Raw genomic sequence first — 20818 nt, 5'->3', positions numbered from 1 at the left:
CCCTCCAAAATCTGGACCATGTCAGAGAGATTCCTCTGATGCTGAACCACTAGAACTGCATAGCTTGGATATGCCGTCAGGCATGTGTCACAAGCAGGATACATTAGGCCATGAGTCCCAGCAGCCTTAGAGTCAGTCTCACCGAAAGCCAGGTCAGAGGCTGAAATATTTGTTTCATAGCCGAAATATCCTCGACTCACTGTTTAGGAGGATAGGCCCAAAACTGCAACATGTCCAGAACAGCTCTGATAAAAGAAGGTGCCTGAGAGGAAGTAAAGTGTAACTTTGGTACAATGATAGTGAACCCCAGCAAACGCAGGAGGATTGCTGTAGTCTGGAGATGGGAGACAATAGTCTGGAGTGAACCTGCCTTCAACAGCTTGTCATGTGCCCCACCCAGTTAGGCCTAGTAGGAAACAATGCCATTTTTACATACATACTGATCTTTCCTAAAGTTGCCTTCACTTTGTAGCATCAACTTTTGAAACACATTTGCATTTGCATTTGTGACACTTGGGTTAGTTTCTTGGAAACACTAACCTTGCAAACATGAATACATTTTGCAGGGACGCTTTCATGTTGCCTTGGTATTGTGTACAAGGCCTTCATGTGCATTGAACATCTGCTTCCGAATATAGTCAGAGGAGGCTCTTCTTCTGAGTTCAAGAAGTCCCTACATGCTGAAACTCCCTGGACACGTAGGTTAAGGTTTGCATAGTAGGAGTATGCTAGATTGTTATATGATAACATATGCTTGCATATATACATTGTTTCAGCAAGATGGTGGAACTCTTCATTCTGTTCACTGTCCTGACACTTATTATTACTTTTGTCCCTTTCTGTTTATTGATCATTGTAGCAAATATCTTCTATGCAAGAATCACTACAGTTCAATACACATTGAAAACGTCCCTTTGTGCATTCTTTGTATATTTCTTTGAGCAAAAGAGAGCACGAGTGTCTGAGCAAAAGGTTCTAAATCTGTCACCACAGTTCCTGAGTGTTGGACTTGGCCCTTCTGGCAGGTTCACCCCTGAAACTTTTTGCTTTTACTGGTGACTTGTGTTAGTGATTTTTGGTTTCTGCGCACTTTACCTGTGTCCCAGAGTAAAGTGCGTGCGCATTCTGAGTGCATGTGGTGAGATAGGCCTGCCCTCCCATAGGAATGCATGGGGAATGTATGTGTCCCTGGTAGTTCCTGATGCGTGGGGTGTGCAGGCTCAAGTTTGGTATGTGCGGACTCGTGTGATTGAATGCTGCGCGATGATGTGTGCAGCGTGCATGTACCTAGTGTGGAAGTGCCACTTCTAGAAGTGGGCACTTCGGTGTGCAGTGTGAAATGTGTGCCTGGTCTGACGATTGGCTGGTTGAGGTCATGTGACGGGCTAGGGAATCCCCTGAGTCAGGATGAGTCACCCAGTGGTGAATGGGGAGATCAGCAGCTAGATGGGTGGGAGGAGTACACCTGGGTCCTCTATCACCTTGGTGAACACCCAAGGGGTACTGGTAAGGCCAAAAGGGAGCACAGCAAACTGAAAGTGCTTGAACACATCAGTGAACTGCAGGTAATGCCTATCTGCAGGCAGGATGGGAATGTGGAAACATGCGTCCTGCAGGTGCAACGCTACCATCCAGTCTCCTGGGTCCAGGGCAGACAGGACTCAGGTGAGTGTGAGCATGTTTTTTTAACTTCTCCTTCTTGAGTAAGAAATTGAAAGGGTGCAGGTCTAGGATAGGACGATGGCCTCTGTACTTCTTGAGCACCAGAAAGTAGCGGGAATAGCAACTATGACCAACTCCTGGTATCTGCACTCTCTGTATGGCTCTCTTGGTCAAGAGAGCCATCCCTTCCTGGTAGAGCAAGATAAAATGGTCCTCTGCGAGCCTGTCGCAAGCAGGTGGCATAGGAGGATGGGTATTCATGAAGACAATTTGAAGAACCTATTGGTCTGAAGTTATAGACCTCCAGTGGGACAGGTGTATACTGCCTCCCACTGGGTGATGGTAAGAGGGCAAACTAAAGGGGTTTGGAGGTTGTGGTTGCTGGGGGGGGGTGGACTAGCCTGAACTCAGGCTGCCTGACCCACGAGGTCTGTGGGAACTGTATCCTCCCCACGCAGAGGCTGGTATTTGGACATGTAAAAAAGCAACTGGAAGCCCCTTCCGTGGCCACAAAAGGAGCAAAAGGTGGACTGGAGCTGGTATTCTTCAGGGCACAGTGACTTCTCCCACTCCTCCCCGAGTCCTAAACTTTAGGAATAGGGCTCAGGCTCCAGCCTGGATGGCATGGCTCCAATTGACACCAGAACTGATGTCGGATGACGTCCCTCTGGTTCTGCTTTGGAGCCAGAATGGGAATGTGCCTGCACAGGGTACTGGCTGCACCGGGAGCGTCAGCACCGGGACTGGTTCCAGGGTTGTTTGAGATGGTATGGCTGGTCAGGATCCATCTGTGGATTCAAGGGGTCTGACTGACACCAGGGCACGCCCCTGGCCAGAACCAGTAGGGGCCCCTTTGGAACCCGGGGCTCAAAGGCCGGGTCACTTAAATATGAGAAGCATGGCCTCATAAAACTCCTGAAGTTGATCTGGGGTTGCTCTGCCTCCCAGAAAATCAGAGAGGCATGGAGCCGGCCCACACGCAGGCTCAACCGCAGAGCCAAAACCTCGAATGACGACACTCCCTCATGTTGTCAGAAGACCCCAATGGGTGGGGTTAGTCGATGACCTCATCAACTTCTTGTTCTTCTTTTTCTTGAGGCACTTACCCAAATGGCCTGAAGACTTTGAGTGTGATGAGGAGCTTGGCCTTTGTGACGATCCCAGGAACTTTCTCTCAACCAAGATCAAGACCATTGCAGCACTGCATGTTAGGTGGCAAGAGTGGCAAGGTAGTTGAGGGACCACTCCCTCAATGCATTGGAGTGCATGGCATGACAATCGGCACAGGTCTTTGCATCATGGTCCAGACACCAGAGGCAAACAAGATGCTAGTCCATAACCGACATCTGTTGATAACAGGTGCCACAGGGCTTGGAGCCGGCTTTCCTAGTTGACATCCCTGCGACACCAGAAAAAGATCTCTAAAAACAAATTTGTCAAGATAAGTCGAAAAACCGCCAGTCAAATATTTACTGTGGATAGCTCTTTCCGGATCTGCCCTGACTGGCGTGGAAAGAAAAGAACTGATGTAAGCTCACTCGGTGGTGCCTACATAGGCACTGCGCATGTCACTTCCAGTGTGGACGACACCGGCAATGTTACACAGAGCCAAACGACACCACATACCGGCGCACAGGTGTACTGCTCATAAAAAGATTCCAGAACCAGTCTGGCGCATGGAGATAGTTCTATGGTAAGGAAACTGCGGCAAGAAGTTTCTGCAAGATATTCTGGTTTACTGGATTTAATTTAGAGATTCTTTTCATGGTACCTACAAGTTACTACCCGCACATCTGAGATCTGAGCAAAACTCATTATTATACTTTTGAGTAGTGTCATATGTGTATGCATTCCTGTCGTAGTTATGACCAACTAACTTGCTGATTGAATGTTACACTTAGACATGCAGAGATCTTAACTTTTCCAAATTTTGGGCATTTCAAGGTGCCTTCACAATTTTTGTGCCTTTTTTAGTGTGCCTGAGATAAGAACCCACATTGTTGACACAGTTTTGGGTGAGTCATGTATTCTTTGATAAGGTCTGAAACCATGTCATTAGTATATATGTTAACCAAAAAGGGTGCAAGCATATTCACTTGCTTGACTTGCTAAGACACAGCAATTTCTCTGGACACACCCTTTTGTTGCCCTACTTCATACAAGATCTTGAGCTCATTAAATTAGCTCTGATTCTACTACATTACTGCTTTCTATAAGTAACAATTACCTATAGTGACCTTTACATCAGTAATATCCATTTACATCTTCCATTTTTTAGTTTGACATACTTTGAGGCAAACATGTATACATTTAAACACTATTCCACTACTTCACACTCTTACATCAATCATCAAATAGTTCATCATCAGCCTACTTCTAAAGCGTTGAAAGAATAATGCAGTGCATTAACTCTTCAGTAGTAGCTCAAATGGGAATGCAGCTATAACAGGCCACATCACTTATTTCCTCCTAGTTAAAAACTGGAATAATAAAAGATTCCACCCATTCTTGTGGAATCAGGCTTTTCACCAGTATACTGTTTAACACATTTTCCAAAGTCTGTATCTGTACGTTAGAAAGGGGAAAATATACCTCTATATATACTCTATTTAGTCCAGGGATAACATTTTGACCAATTTTCTTCCTCCATGCATACCGAATCTTTTCAATTATAATATTGAGGATTGCTATATATGAAGGCTTTTTTCCCATGGTGTAATATACTCCCATATTAAGGTCAGAAAAATATTCTACTTAAACCGGGGGTATCGTTTTTGGGTCACCTTATTTTTATTGCAACTAACAAGCATCCAGAACATCTTCAGCCTATAGACAGCTTGTAAAGTATACCAAATTGATTCCAAGAAAGCTAATTTCATTTTCGGCTTAATGCTGCTATATTCGACTCTTCTTGAAACTACCACCTCCACGCTGCACTTATTGCAATTCAGCAGTTCATTTAAGCCTTTGTTTGCTGACCTGTACTGTAGGTCAAACAAATCTTTTCTCTTGAATCCAAAAGAGAGTTTTTGCCAAGACAGTCTCAAAAGCAGAGAATACTTTGACTAGGTGTTATACCTTATTTGGATAGATCAAAACAGCTGCCAATTGTCCTGAATTACCCCTTTTGTAGTTCAGAATGGGTGAATATGATTACAACTAAGGTATCTTCCATTGTAAATTAGTTCACTGCACTGCAAGGGTGATGACAGTTAATATTCTACCTTTTACCAATTGTGTAAGTAATATTTAGGAAAATTGTCATGTTCCTCTTAGGGTATAAGCAGAACGTAAATGGAAACCTTAAGAAGCTAGAAATATGACTCAAGATAAAGTCTATCACAAATGTTTGCTATACATTTGCAACAGCTCGGATTAGCTGGGTAATCACATACAATTTGTCCATTGGCATCTTTTAAACAATAATGTCAAATGAAATTGAACACATTTTCCCAGCTTCATCGACCTTTTCATCAACAGCTACACACCCTGGGAGGGACAATATGTCATCTATAGTCATATCCACCTTAAACAGGAGTAAACCTATTGGAATCTTTGCACTGAAACAGCAAACAGTATGTATGTGCATTTTCCAAACATTCAACCACATAAATTGGTAAGCTAGAAGTCAAAACAGTTACCAAGAAAAGACATGTTGGACAATAGCCGGATCTAAAATATTTGTCAAAAATGTTAATTACTCTCATATCTCACTCTATAGCAATTTTTAGTCCACTGGCCTACACGGTTAGGGATTCTACATGAAAATGTTTTACCTCACAATTCCAATTAGTTGCTACCCATATTGGCAAAATCCCCTCCCTTATTTCCACCATGTCTTATATGGTTAGCCTTGCCACAAATACTATGAATGCCAAGAAAGGAATAATACATCAACAATCTGTGCCGCTTACATGCCAACTGTTTCATAATACCTGTTAAGGTCTTCCCATTGTTTTACCACCAATTTGTCTTTCAAATTAGAAACATATCAGGATATAATCTTTAAATTAATATTAGGCAGGCTGGGGCCTTTCTGAGCAAAGTTTGTGCAAAGTGTTAAACTTTTATTTAGAACATTCTCTCCGCTTGATTTTGAATATGATAAGATATAAAAATACATGAATTCCTTTTTAAACTACTTTGATCATAGGTACAATCTGGAAAACAATGTGGATAACAGAAGTTTATATATATATAAGGCAATATAGTGATTATTTAGGTGTAGGCCAGTGACTTCCCATCCTGAGTCAGAACACAGTCATTCAAATGTATGTGTATGGGAAAGTGAATAGTAACAGTTCTCAGATTTGTTTTTACTTATAGGTTATTGACCCATTCCATAAGATGTGATGCATCATTTTTGAGCCATGCTAGTTTAAGCGTCCTATATTGCAGGAAAGGGAGTATGTTGGGTGTCATGGTCAATTATGCTCAATCAATGAGACAGTAAATGTATTACCATTTGCTGTATTATCAACATTTTTCACATATTAAACTTCTCTAACTTAAATGTGTGTGTTGATTTTGACATGTGAAAGGTGCCACAACCCCCTCATGTGCCCCCTGTATAGTGGGTCTTGCATGTAGGCACCTGTTACTCTACCCCTGTGACACCCTTATGGCATGCTATCATTCCATGCCAGACTTTCCCCTGATTCCATTACACCCGAATTTGCAAGAATTCCCTGAACACATGAACCAATGGCTTGCCGTGCTCCCTCGGTTAATATGGTCTTGGAGTGTTTTCCCTTGCGCACATTTAGACAGCACAATATATTTATTTCCTGTTAACTACCTCCAGCCGTTAGTTTGCACCTGCTCTTCCTGTAAGGTCAAAGCCAGTGTACTAACGTGGGTTTCTTTCAGCAATCTTGGAGTACCCTCCTGATTGCCACGTGTCATGTGATTCCTTTGTATCTATTAGAGCCAGAATGTGTTATCTAAACCACTCCCAAACCCGAGCCCCTTGCATGATCTATGCTCCCTGCAGATGAAGCTTCCTACCTACCCACTAACCTGAAGAATCGACCGTACCTGGACAGGGCACTTCTCAGCTGCAGTTCAAGCTCCTCCTCTGATTCCCTGGGCTCCAGCTCCCTTGAGGCATCCTTCATCTCTGCCCCCTGCTCAGCTACTCAAGTTGCTCCACGACTTCCTGTGTCAAGACCTCAAGACTTTCTTTGAACTTAGGACAAGTTGAAGTACTAGGTTAAGTACTTGATGTCAGGTTAGTGCGCCCTGTCCTTTACAAGCAGTAAGCAGGCCGGGGTATCTGCTTCTTCAAGACTATAAACTTATCTTCAAGTTTCCTCTCAGTGACTTCCTTCAGGTCACCTTGTTTGTTCTTGCTCCGGACCCTTACTGCAACCTCAGCCTTTGAATTGTGTTTATACCAGTACTAGACACTTTTCTATGTGTTACTCTGATGAACTGTACTGCCTAGAGAACTCTCCCCAGAGCACTGGATTCATGTGTGAACCCTGTACCGAAATCTATGTTACAAGGTTATCCGTGGGAGTGTCATTAACTCCAGTCTATGTTTCGAGTGTTTCCTTGGGAGTGCCAGTACCTCCAATCTGCATTTCAAGTTATTCTTTTGGAGTGTATGGTCCCAAGTTGTGGTTTCAATTATTCTGTTTCCATGCTCTGTTTCTGAAAGAGACTGTAAGTGTATGTTACCAAAGTTATTGCAAATCCATTGTTTGAGAGGCCTGTAGTGTACCGATAGTAATTGTCTCTTGTTATTTGTAGTGCATTGCGTCTTCGCAAAATCAGAGGTCATGGTCCTGTGTACATCTACCTATCAGCCTCAGAGGGTCTCCACTGAATGCTGTGCTGCACTGTTGTTGAACAGAATCCCATGGGGATGAGGTGTGACTAATGGGTTTGTTCCTCAGGCATGCCCAGTCCTTGGGAGGAATAGGAGGTCCAGCAATTACTCCAGTGTTGTCTGCGCAGTTGGAAACAGGTGACTGCATGACAAAAGACTTTGCTAATCTTTCGAACAGCAGCTTCACTCCTCAATTGAGTCAATATGCTGCTTTTTTATGAATGATGTTTCATGAGAAGAATTTATAGGTATCTGCTCTGAGACAGGTCACGCAAGAAGTATTGCGGTTTATTCACCAAACGTAAATGATATAAATCTATGTTTACTGTTGACATCACAGATGACATGGTTATTTTGGGTGATGGATAGTGAAGGTCTAAACATTGCTTTTGATAATCCAAATTAAGGTAATTTGATTTTTCTTCTAGCATCCTCAATCATGGATTGCATCTCTAACAGCCCCTTTGAACCTTTCTCACAGACTTGTTGAATGTCAACATATAGCTTAAAAGTTGACAAAAATTGGGTCATTAATTTGGGAAGTGGTGACCCTGACTAGTGCAATAACCACAATCAGGTGAGGTCAAAGAGTTTGGTGTACAAGTTACTTTGGCACAACATGACAGCTATCCCATAAGTCTTATTACAAGCGCATTCTACCCTATTTCACTTCTAATAAGGTTGACACGATATCCATCTCACTGTAACGGAGTAACCTGTTTACTAACCTCTAAATCAGGCCCTTAGTTTTAACAGAATATCTACTAAACTCCGAGAAGCTAACACACAAACCAAAGGAAATTCTAAGGGATGTTAAGTTCAACCAATAACACCAATTTTAAAATTAAAGAACACAATCAAATAAAATTCCCAAACCAAATTAAAGATATCAGATTCAATGAGCAGAAAGACGCAAAGATCATTTAAGAAGGATAAGGGGAAAAGAGATGTGAATTGGTACCTTTTTAAGGCAAATAATACAAAGAAAAAGTAAAACATAAATGAGAAGAACAGTTTGTGGTTGACCAGTACTTAGGCGCAATTTCAGGCTGATTGCAAAGGAACAGATGAATACAGCAAGCAGGTCATCTCAAGCAAAGGTTTTACCTTCAGGCTTCATCTCTGGAATGGAAAACAAAATCTTCCAGAGGGGAAATGTCCAAGACTGTGGCCTTTAAGGGTCAATCAAAGTTTGATACATAAAAGTCGAGCTCCTGCTGAAGCTATTGACTTTGGTGCCAAAATCTCTGAGTAGGGCAAAGCCAGGTTTCATAGCTACTGAGGGTGCTTACTCAACTGGATATATTTGCCACCTGTCCTTATTCAAGGTATTACATCAAAATCTCCAGCAGGTCAAGACTGGAAGTTGTACTTGGCAGGTCTCCGCATGGCAAGATACTTTTACTGCAAAGACCCACCTACTAAGCCTGTTTTCAGCGCATCAAAAAACTCATGCTGGGACAAAGTTGTTTTTCTTCTATGCTTTGGATGTGACCTCCAGGACAAGCCTCAGCAGCTTACCCAGTTCTCTGGAGGTGGAAATAATGACTATGTTCTACTTTTCTCCAACAACTTGGAAAATACCTTCTGGTCAATACTTTAACCCTAAGTTCCTCTAGGAAGGCTAGTAATCTCTGCGTTTCTCCTCAGCCAGGTCTCTTCCAGGATCCAGTCCTTTGTGGTCCTCTTGGAGTTAAGACCCTTTCTGTTTTTTATGTCCCAGAAGCAGGTATACAAGAAGTCAACCACTTGATACTTTAAGAGCAGTTCTAGTACCTCGGTGCCAGCAGCAATTAGAAGTCGATTAGTCCTTGAATGACTCATTTTCTTCCACCTTCTATTAGGGCTGCCTTCTTATTCAGACAGAGTCTTCCCAGGGGCAGGAATCATCTGAGGTGATGATGGGAGTTGTGCCAGATTTATTAGGTGCACTATAGAGTGATTAGTGAAATTCTACTACCTTGTTCCAGCTATCTTCTTGTAGTTCCCTACCTCTTTATGCAATACTTCCTCTAAGAACTATGGTATAATTACCCAGGAGTCCCTGTTTCAATATGACAGGATCCAACTACCACAAGGCAGGCTTGTCTTTAGCTCCTTAGGCAGTCCCTTAATTAAATTCGCTTTCTTCCCACCTGGTAGACTTCAAACTCTTTCTCTCTCCTACTGTGACTGGAGTCTGGCTACCTAGGAGGGAACTGGGAATGAATAGGAGAGTCCATCTCTGGTGTCTCCAAGGCAAATGAGGAAGTGCTAAGGTCTTCTGTTGTTAGTCCAACAGTTCTTGTCCACTCACTGTTTCTAGTGGGGACAAAACATCAGTCTATTACCTTCCAGCCATCTTTTGGTAGCTGGTGTGCATGTCTGCCCTGTTCTTCCTGCAACCACCAGTGCTTCACAAAAATGTCCTCCTCACAATGCAATATATGTCATATTGCTAACTTATTTTCTCTCACCCTTCTTCAGTTGCTCACTCATTTACATTTACATTTACATGTCTTCTTAAAAGTTTTATCTCCTAAATATCTACATAGGATGCTCTTAGAGTTATTCTCAAGCCCCTGATCTCATGTCTAGGCAACAAGGGCAAGGCATCCACCCTACAAAAATCCTTGAATTCAGCAGAACTTCACATGATTATTTGAGCCCTAAAGCAATGGGACATCTCACCATCTAACCTGGGTTATCTGTAACCATAAGGAAAATTTCAAAAACATTCACTTCAAATGTACAATGGTCCTCTGCGAGCCTGTCGCAAGCAGGTGGCATAGGAGGATGGGTATTCATGAAGACAATTTGAAGAACCTATTGGTCTGAAGTTATAGACCTCCAGTGGGACAGGTGTATACTGCCTCCCACTGGGTGATGGTAAGAGGGCAAACTAAAGGGGTTTGGAGGTTGTGGTTGCTGGGGGGGGGGTGGACTAGCCTGAACTCAGGCTGCCTGACCCACGAGGTCTGTGGGAACTGTATCCTCCCCACGCAGAGGCTGGTATTTGGACATGTAAAAAAGCAACTGGAAGCCCCTTCCGTGGCCACAAAAGGAGCAAACGGTGGACTGGAGCTGGTATTCTTCAGGGCACAGTGACTTCTCCCACTCCTCCCCGAGTCCTAAACTTTAGGAATAGGGCTCAGGCTCCAGCCTGGATGGCATGGCTCCAATTGACACCAGAACTGATGTCGGATGACGTCCCTCTGGTTCTGCTTTGGAGCCAGAATGGGAATGTGCCTGCACAGGGTACTGGCTGCACCGGGAGCGTCAGCACCGGGACTGGTTCCAGGGTTGTTTGAGATGGTATGGCTGGTCAGGATCCATCTGTGGATTCAAGGGGTCTGACTGACACCAGGGCACGCCCCTGGCCAGAACCAGTAGGGGCCCCTTTGGAACCCGGGGCTCAAAGGCCGGGTCACTTAAATATGAGAAGCATGGCCTCATAAAACTCCTGAAGTTGATCTGGGGTTGCTCTGCCTCCCAGAAAATCAGAGAGGCATGGAGCCGGCCCACACGCAGGCTCAACCGCAGAGCCAAAACCTCGAATGACGACACTCCCTCATGTTGTCAGAAGACCCCAATGGGTGGGGTTAGTCGATGACCTCATCAACTTCTTGTTCTTCTTTTTCTTGAGGCACTTACCCAAATGGCCTGAAGACTTTGAGTGTGATGAGGAGCTTGGCCTTTGTGACGATCCCAGGAACTTTCTCTCAACCAAGATCAAGACCATTGCAGCACTGCATGTTAGGTGGCAAGAGTGGCAAGGTAGTTGAGGGACCACTCCCTCAATGCATTGGAGTGCATGGCATGACAATCGGCACAGGTCTTTGCATCATGGTCCAGACACCAGAGGCAAACAAGATGCTAGTCCATAACCGACATCTGTTGATAACAGGTGCCACAGGGCTTGGAGCCGGCTTTCCTAGTTGACATCCCTGCGACACCAGAAAAAGATCTCTAAAAACAAATTTGTCAAGATAAGTCGAAAAAACGCCAGTCAAATATTTACTGTGGATAGCTCTTTCCGGATCTGCCCTGACTGGCGTGGAAAGAAAAGAACTGATGTAAGCTCACTCGGTGGTGCCTACATAGGCACTGCGCATGTCACTTCCAGTGTGGACGACACCGGCAATGTTACACAGAGCCAAACGACACCACATACCGGCGCACAGGTGTACTGCTCATGAAAAGATTCCAGAACCAGTCTGGCGCATGGAGATAGTTCTATGGTAAGGAAACTGCGGCAAGAAGTTTCTGCAAGATATTCTGGTTTACTGGATTTAATTTAGAGATTCTTTTCATGGTACCTACAAGTTACTACCCGCACATCTGAGATCTGAGCAAAACTCATTATTATACTTTTGAGTAGTGTCATATGTGTATGCATTCCTGTCGTAGTTATGACCAACTAACTTGCTGATTGAATGTTACACTTAGACATGCAGAGATCTTAACTTTTCCAAATTTTGGGCATTTCAAGGTGCCTTCACAATTTTTGTGCCTTTTTTAGTGTGCCTGAGATAAGAACCCACATTGTTGACACAGTTTTGGGTGAGTCATGTATTCTTTGATAAGGTCTGAAACCATGTCATTAGTATATATGTTAACCAAAAAGGGTGCAAGCATATTCACTTGCTTGACTTGCTAAGACACAGCAATTTCTCTGGACACACCCTTTTGTTGCCCTACTTCATACAAGATCTTGAGCTCATTAAATTAGCTCTGATTCTACTACATTACTGCTTTCTATAAGTAACAATTACCTATAGTGACCTTTACATCAGTAATATCCATTTACATCTTCCATTTTTTAGTTTGACATACTTTGAGGCAAACATGTATACATTTAAACACTATTCCACTACTTCACACTCTTACATCAATCATCAAATAGTTCATCATCAGCCTACTTCTAAAGCGTTGAAAGAATAATGCAGTGCATTAACTCTTCAGTAGTAGCTCAAATGGGAATGCAGCTATAACAGGCCACATCACTTATTTCCTCCTAATTAAAAACTGGAATAATAAAAGATTCCACCCATTCTTGTGGAATCAGGCTTTTCACCAGTATACTGTTTAACACATTTTCCAAAGTCTGTATCTGTACGTTAGAAAGGGGAAAATATACCTCTATATATACTCTATTTAGTCCAGGGATAACATTTTGACCAATTTTCTTCCTCCATGCATACCGAATCTTTTCAATTATAATATTGAGGATTGCTATATATGAAGGCTTTTTTCCCATGGTGTAATATACTCCCATATTAAGGTCAGAAAAATATTCTACTTAAACCGGGGGTATCGTTTTTGGGTCACCTTATTTTTATTGCAACTAACAAGCATCCAGAACATCTTCAGCCTATAGACAGCTTGTAAAGTATACCAAATTGATTCCAAGAAAGCTAATTTCATTTTCGGCTTAATGCTGCTATATTCGACTCTTCTTGAAACTACCACCTCCACGCTGCACTTATTGCAATTCAGCAGTTCATTTAAGCCTTTGTTTGCTGACCTGTACTGTAGGTCAAACAAATCTTTTCTCTTGAGTCCAAAAGAGAGTTTTTGCCAAGACAGTCTCAAAAGCAGAGAATACTTTGACTAGGTGTTATACCTTATTTGGATAGATCAAAACAGCTGCCAATTGTCCTGAATTACCCCTTTTGTAGTTCAGAATGGGTGAATATGATTACAACTAAGGTATCTTCCATTGTAAATTAGTTCACTGCACTGCAAGGGTGATGACAGTTAATATTCTACCTTTTACCAATTGTGTAAGTAATATTTAGGAAAATTGTCATGTTCCTCTTAGGGTATAAGCAGAACGTAAATGGAAACCTTAAGAAGCTAGAAATATGACTCAAGATAAAGTCTATCACAAATGTTTGCTATACATTTGCAACAGCTCGGATTAGCTGGGTAATCACATACAATTTGTCCATTGGCATCTTTTAAACAATAATGTCAAATGAAATTGAACACATTTTCCCAGCTTCATCGACCTTTTCATCAACAGCTACACACCCTGGGAGGGACAATATGTCATCTATAGTCATATCCACCTTAAACAGGAGTAAACCTATTGGAATCTTTGCACTGAAACAGCAAACAGTATGTATGTGCATTTTCCAAACATTCAACCACATAAATTGGTAAGCTAGAAGTCAAAACAGTTACCAAGAAAAGACATGTTGGACAATAGCCGGATCTAAAATATTTGTCAAAAATGTTAATTACTCTCATATCTCACTCTATAGCAATTTTTAGTCCACTGGCCTACACGGTTAGGGATTCTACATGAAAATGTTTTACCTCACAATTCCAATTAGTTGCTACCCATATTGGCAAAATCCCCTCCCTTATTTCCACCATGTCTTATATGGTTAGCCTTGCCACAAATACTATGAATGCCAAGAAAGGAATAATACATCAACAATCTGTGCCGCTTACATGCCAACTGTTTCATAATACCTGTTAAGGTCTTCCCATTGTTTTACCACCAATTTGTCTTTCAAATTAGAAACATATCAGGATATAATCTTTAAATTAATATTAGGCAGGCTGGGGCCTTTCTGAGCAAAGTTTGTGCAAAGTGTTAAACTTTTATTTAGAACATTCTCTCCGCTTGATTTTGAATATGATAAGATATAAAAATACATGAATTCCTTTTTAAACTACTTTGATCATAGGTACAATCTGGAAAACAATGTGGATAACAGAAGTTTATATATATATAAGGCAATATAGTGATTATTTAGGTGTAGGCCAGTGACTTCCCATCCTGAGTCAGAACACAGTCATTCAAATGTATGTGTATGGGAAAGTGAATAGTAACAGTTCTCAGATTTGTTTTTACTTATAGGTTATTGACCCATTCCATAAGATGTGATGCATCATTTTTGAGCCATGCTAGTTTAAGCGTCCTATATTGCAGGAAAGGGAGTATGTTGGGTGTCATGGTCAATTATGCTCAATCAATGAGACAGTAAATGTATTACCATTTGCTGTATTATCAACATTTTTCACATATTAAACTTCTCTAACTTAAATGTGTGTGTTGATTTTGACATGTGAAAGGTGCCACAACCCCCTCATGTGCCCCCTGTATAGTGGGTCTTGCATGTAGGCACCTGTTACTCTACCCCTGTGACACCCTTATGGCATGCTATCATTCCATGCCAGACTTTCCCCTGATTCCATTACACCCAAATTTGCAAGAATTCCCTGAACACATGAACCAATGGCTTGCCGTGCTCCCTCGGTTAATATGGTCTTGGAGTGTTTTCCCTTGCGCACATTTAGACAGCACAATATATTTATTTCCTGTTAACTACCTCCAGCCGTTAGTTTGCACCTGCTCTTCCTGTAAGGTCAAAGCCAGTGTACTAACGTGGGTTTCTTTCAGCAATCTTGGAGTACCCTCCTGATTGCCACGTGTCATGTGATTCCTTTGTATCTATTAGAGCCAGAATGTGTTATCTAAACCACTCCCAAACCCGAGCCCCTTGCATGATCTATGCTCCCTGCAGATGAAGCTTCCTACCTACCCACTAACCTGAAGAATCGACCGTACCTGGACAGGGCACTTCTCAGCTGCAGTTCAAGCTCCTCCTCTGATTCCCTGGGCTCCAGCTCCCTTGAGGCATCCTTCATCTCTGCCCCCTGCTCAGCTACTCAAGTTGCTCCACGACTTCCTGTGTCAAGACCTCAAGACTTTCTTTGAACTTAGGACAAGTTGAAGTACTAGGTTAAGTACTTGATGTCAGGTTAGTGCGCCCTGTCCTTTACAAGCAGTAAGCAGGCCGGGGTATCTGCTTCTTCAAGACTATAAACTTATCTTCAAGTTTCCTCTCAGTGACTTCCTTCAGGTCACCTTGTTTGTTCTTGCTCCGGACCCTTACTGCAACCTCAGCCTTTGAATTGTGTTTATACCAGGACTAGACACTTTTCTATGTGTTACTCTGATGAACTGTACTGCCTAGAGAACTCTCCCCAGAGCACTGGATTCATGTGTGAACCCTGTACCGAAATCTATGTTACAAGGTTATCCGTGGGAGTGTCATTAACTCCAGTCTATGTTTCGAGTGTTTCCTTGGGAGTGCCAGTACCTCCAATCTGCATTTCAAGTTATTCTTTTGGAGTGTATGGTCCCAAGTTGTGGTTTCAATTATTCTGTTTCCATGCTCTGTTTCTGAAAGAGACTGTAAGTGTATGTTACCAAAGTTATTGCAAATCCATTGTTTGAGAGGCCTGTAGTGTACCGATAGTAATTGTCTCTTGTTATTTGTAGTGCATTGCGTCTTTGCAAAATCAGAGGTCATGGTCCTGTGTACATCTACCTATCAGCCTCAGAGGGTCTCCACTGAATGCTGTGCTGCACTGTTGTTGAACAGAATCCCATGGGGATGAGGTGTGACTAATGGGTTTGTTCCTCAGGCATGCCCAGTCCTTGGGAGGAATAGGAGGTCCAGCAATTACTCCAGTGTTGTCTGCGCAGTTGGAAACAGGTGACTGCATGACAAAAGACTTTGCTAATCTTTCGAACAGCAGCTTCACTCCTCAATTGAGTCAATATGCTGCTTTTTTATGAATGATGTTTCATGAGAAGAATTTATAGGTATCTGCTCTGAGACAGGTCACGCAAGAAGTATTGCGGTTTATTCACCAAACATAAATGATATAAATCTATGTTTACTGTTGACATCACAGATGACATGGTTATTTTGGGTGATGGATAGTGAAGGTCTAAACATTGCTTTTGATAATCCAAATTAAGGTAATTTGATTTTTCTTCTAGCATCCTCAATCATGGATTGCATCTCTAACAGCCCCTTTGAACCTTTCTCACAGACTTGTTGAATGTCAACATATAGCTTAAAAGTTGACAAAAATTGGGTCATTAATTTGGGAAGTGGTGACCCTGACTAGTGCAATAACCACAATCAGGTGAGGTCAAAGAGTTTGGTGTACAAGTTACTTTGGCACAACATGACAGCTATCCCATAAGTCTTATTACAAGCGCATTCTACCCTATTTCACTTCTAATAAGGTTGACACGATATCCATCTCACTGTAACGGAGTAACCTGTTTACTAACCTCTAAATCAGGCCCTTAGTTTTAACAGAATATCTACTAAACTCCGAGAAGCTAACACACAAACCAAAGGAAATTCTAAGGGATGTTAAGTTCAACCAATAACACCAATTTTAAAATTAAAGAACACAATCAAATAAAATTCCCAAACCAAATTAAAGATATCAGATTCAATGAGCAGAAAGACGCAAAGATCATTTAAGAAGGATAAGGGGAAAAGAGATGTGAATTGGTACCTTTTTAAGGCAAATAATACAAAGAAAAAGTAAAACATAAATGAGAAGAACAGTTTGTGGTTGACCAGTACTTAGGCGCAATTTCAGGCTGATTGCAAAGGAACAGATGAATACAGCAAGCAGGTCATCTCAAGCAAAGGTTTTACCTTCAGGCTTCATCTCTGGAATGGAAAACAAAATCTTCCAGAGGGGAAATGTCCAAGACTGTGGCCTTTAAGGGTCAATCAAAGTTTGATACATAAAAGTCGAGCTCCTGCTGAAGCTATTGACTTTGGTGCCAAAATCTCTGAGTAGGGCAAAGCCAGGTTTCATAGCTACTGAGGGTGCTTACTCAACTGGATATATTTGCCACCTGTCCTTATTCAAGGTATTACATCAAAATCTCCAGCAGGTCAAGACTGGAAGTTGTACTTGGCAGGTCTCCGCATGGCAAGATACTTTTACTGCAAAGACCCACCTACTAAGCCTGTTTTCAGCGCATCAAAAAACTCATGCTGGGACAAAGTTGTTTTTCTTCTATGCTTTGGATGTGACCTCCAGGACAAGCCTCAGCAGCTTACCCAGTTCTCTGGAGGTGGAAATAATGACTACGTTCTACTTTTCTCCAACAACTTGGAAAATACCTTCTGGTCAATACTTTAACCCTAAGTTCCTCTAGGAAGGCTAGTAATCTCTGCGTTTCTCCTCAGCCAGGTCTCTTCCAGGATCCAGTCCTTTGTGGTCCTCTTGGAGTTAAGACCCTTTCTGTTTTTTATGTCCCAGAAGCAGGTATACAAGAAGTCAACCACTTGATACTTTAAGAGCAGTTCTAGTACCTCGGTGCCAGCAGCAATTAGAAGTCCATTAGTCCTTGAATGACTCATTTTCTTCCATCTTCTATTAGGGCTGCCTTCTTATTCAGACAGAGTCTTCCCAGGGGCAGGAATCATCTGAGGTGATGATGGGAGTTGTGCCAGATTTATTAGGTGCACTATAGAGTGATTAGTGAAATTCTACTACCTTGTTCCAGCTATCTTCTTGTAGTTCCCTACCTCTTTATGCAATACTTCCTCTAAGAACTATGGTATAATTACCCAGGAGTCCCTGTTTCAATATGACAGGATCCAACTACCACAAGGCAGGCTTGTCTTTAGCTCCTTAGGCAGTCCCTTAATTAAATTCGCTTTCTTCCCACCTGGTAGACTTCAAACTCTTTCTCTCTCCTACTGTGACTGGAGTCTGGCTACCTAGGAGGGAACTGGGAATGAATAGGAGAGTCCATCTCTGGTGTCTCCAAGGCAAATGAGGAAGTGCTAAGGTCTTCTGTTGTTAGTCCAACAGTTCTTGTCCACTCACTGTTTCTAGTGGGGACAAAACATCAGTCTATTACCTTCCAGCCATCTTTTGGTAGCTGGTGTGCATGTCTGCCCTGTTCTTCCTGCAACCACCAGTGCTTCACAAAAATGTCCTCCTCACAATGCAATATATGTCATATTGCTAACTTATTTTCTCTCACCCTTCTTCAGTTGCTCACTCATTTACATTTCCATTTACATGTCTTCTTAAAAGTTTTATCTCCTAAATATCTACATAGGATGCTCTTAGAGTTATTCTCAAGCCCCTGATCTCATGTCTAGGCAACAAGGGCAAGGCATCCACCCTACAAAAATCCTTGAATTCAGCAGAACTTCACATGATTATTTGAGCCCTAAAGCAATGGGACATCTCACCATCTAACCTGGGTTATCTGTAACCATAAGGAAAATTTCAAAAACATTCACTTCAAATGTACGTTTCTCTAGTACTGGTAATTGCGAAATGTATCCCACTTCTCAGATCAGTTTTGGATATGATATGAATGTTATATTCTGTCTCTAACACCAGCGTTAAAGTTTGTTCATGGTAGGGTTATGTGTTTACATATGTTGCTTACATGAAATCTCCACACAAGTAGCTCTTATTTGAATATTCTGCTTTCAGCATTGTTTGAAAAGTTAACACTATCTTTTTCTATAACATATGAAAACCAACATTCACTTTGTAATTCTTTGCGCAGGGCTCACTTTGATTTTTTGCGTGTATTTTTAAAGCTGACAACTTTCAACAAATGCGAAGCAGCCTTCTACATCCATAACCTTACTGCAGTTTGTTCCTGATGTAGAAGGGAAAATAAATGGGAAAGTGTTGGCTGTTTAATATTCCTGTTAATATTGTCATAGATCTTCCATGTTTCTTTTAATAAATGCATAAACGTACTGCTTTTGACAGACAACACGTAGCTGTTATCCTAAAATAATTTACTTGGACTTTTTGGTTGCTTTGCACCCGCAGTGAAACTTGTCTGGTCGCGCATGCTCCTAAAACCTTCGGCAATTACTGAATAGTATGTTGACTCCATCAACGAGTATTTTGTTGAACCTACTTCTCTTACTGGCTGCTGCCAAGCGCTTTGCTGCAGAAGTCAATAGAATCATTACACCTGGAGCATCTCAGCACATTTTAGAAGAGTAATTAAAAAACAGGTCCTCATGTGGACACTCTGCTTGACAATTCCCAGTTACTGGTCGCGGATGGTGGAATCATTGTTCTGTGGATGCCAGTCAAGACTGAAACCCAGTTAGACGAAGCACTGCTTCATACTAGCTGGACACTATACCTATTGAGTTCAGACTGTGCCAGTCGACAGACAAATGTATGTTTTGTTATTGTCAACAATGGAAACTAACAGAAGCAGAATGCAAGAGAAGGAATATCGCTATCTGCATTGGCCCTCTTTAAGGATCTCTCTTTATGGCGATGCTCCATCTAAATCCCTTGATATGCACAGGATGATCGGGACTATACCTCAGAATGCAGACATTTAATCACAGATTCAGCCCTCGGCAGCCTGCTCCATTTGTGCTGCCAGTTATAACAAATGTCAGGAATTAACATGCATACTGTAGATAAATAAAAGCAAAATATCACTGGCGAACGCGAATGAGTAAGTGCTAAAATCACACATATTTAATTCAAATGTCAAGATATTGACCTACGAAGATATCTATATAAACAGCAAGGGTACTGTTACCCGAAACGCGTCAGGTTCGAGGTCTTCAACAATAAATTATCATCTGGCCTCATATCGCTGGGTTCGTGTCTCTGTTCGCCAGTCGCGTGGAAGTGCAGAGAGTCAGGATCATTTTTATATATATATATATATATATATATATATATATATATATATATATATATATATATATATATATATATATATATATACACATAGATACATATATATATCGAAAATGTGTCTACCGGCACAATTGAGTTTATCAAGATTGATTTCAATTTCAATCAATTTTTGTCTTGGTACATGAGTTTTATTCATTTTTTCCGCATATATGCTATTTAACAATATATGTCACTTTTTCATGCCCTCGAGGGGACATCATCATTACACGGTCACTCACTGTACATTTATGCACTATGCACGCACGTCTGCCTCAAGTTGTAGATAAACACCCCTCAATTCAAGCCTTTACCCTCACTCACCTTCATTACGACAATTTTTTAGTGGCGGTTAACCTTGCACTTAAGCATTTTTATTTCCTTCTGTCATCTTGGTTGCATTTTAATACTACTCACGCAGATCCGCATTACATGATCAATCCTATTACATCCTACGCACCCGGATTTATACGGGGACGACCGCCGATCAACATATTTTTGATCCATGCCTATCACACACACGTGGTTACTTTGCACAATTCATTTACACACCGTCAGCGCTACGCGTTATGGCTTTTACTTCGGTTATAAAATGAAAGGCGATTCATTTGTGCATCTATGAGGACATTGTATTGAAGTGTCCTCTTTTGTAACACGCGATCTGCTTTTTAACAGTCCATACATCATTTGTTGCTTTCACTTACTGTTACATTGCACACGCGGACATCTTGCATACAGTTACTGACTTTGAAGCACACGAGGGTTTAGCATAGTCTGTTCACCATGTCAATGTATTTTAAGTAACTGTGATGT

At 41.8% G+C, this 20818-nt stretch overlaps 1 protein-coding gene across 11 annotated transcripts in view; it reads right to left on the bottom strand.

The window, feature by feature from the left end:
• MAGI2 (membrane associated guanylate kinase, WW and PDZ domain containing 2) overlaps positions 1 to 20818 on the bottom strand; it is a 2464469-nt gene that overhangs the window by 440330 nt on the left and 2003321 nt on the right. The gene's annotated exons all lie outside the window — the stretch shown is intronic.

Source organism: Triturus cristatus, chromosome 4_1 (assembly GCF_964204655.1).
Source record: "Triturus cristatus chromosome 4_1, aTriCri1.1, whole genome shotgun sequence".
Classification (NCBI taxonomy): domain Eukaryota; kingdom Metazoa; phylum Chordata; class Amphibia; order Caudata; family Salamandridae; genus Triturus; species Triturus cristatus.
Note: the sequence above shows the minus strand (reverse complement) of the source record. Positions and strands in the feature narration are given on the sequence as shown.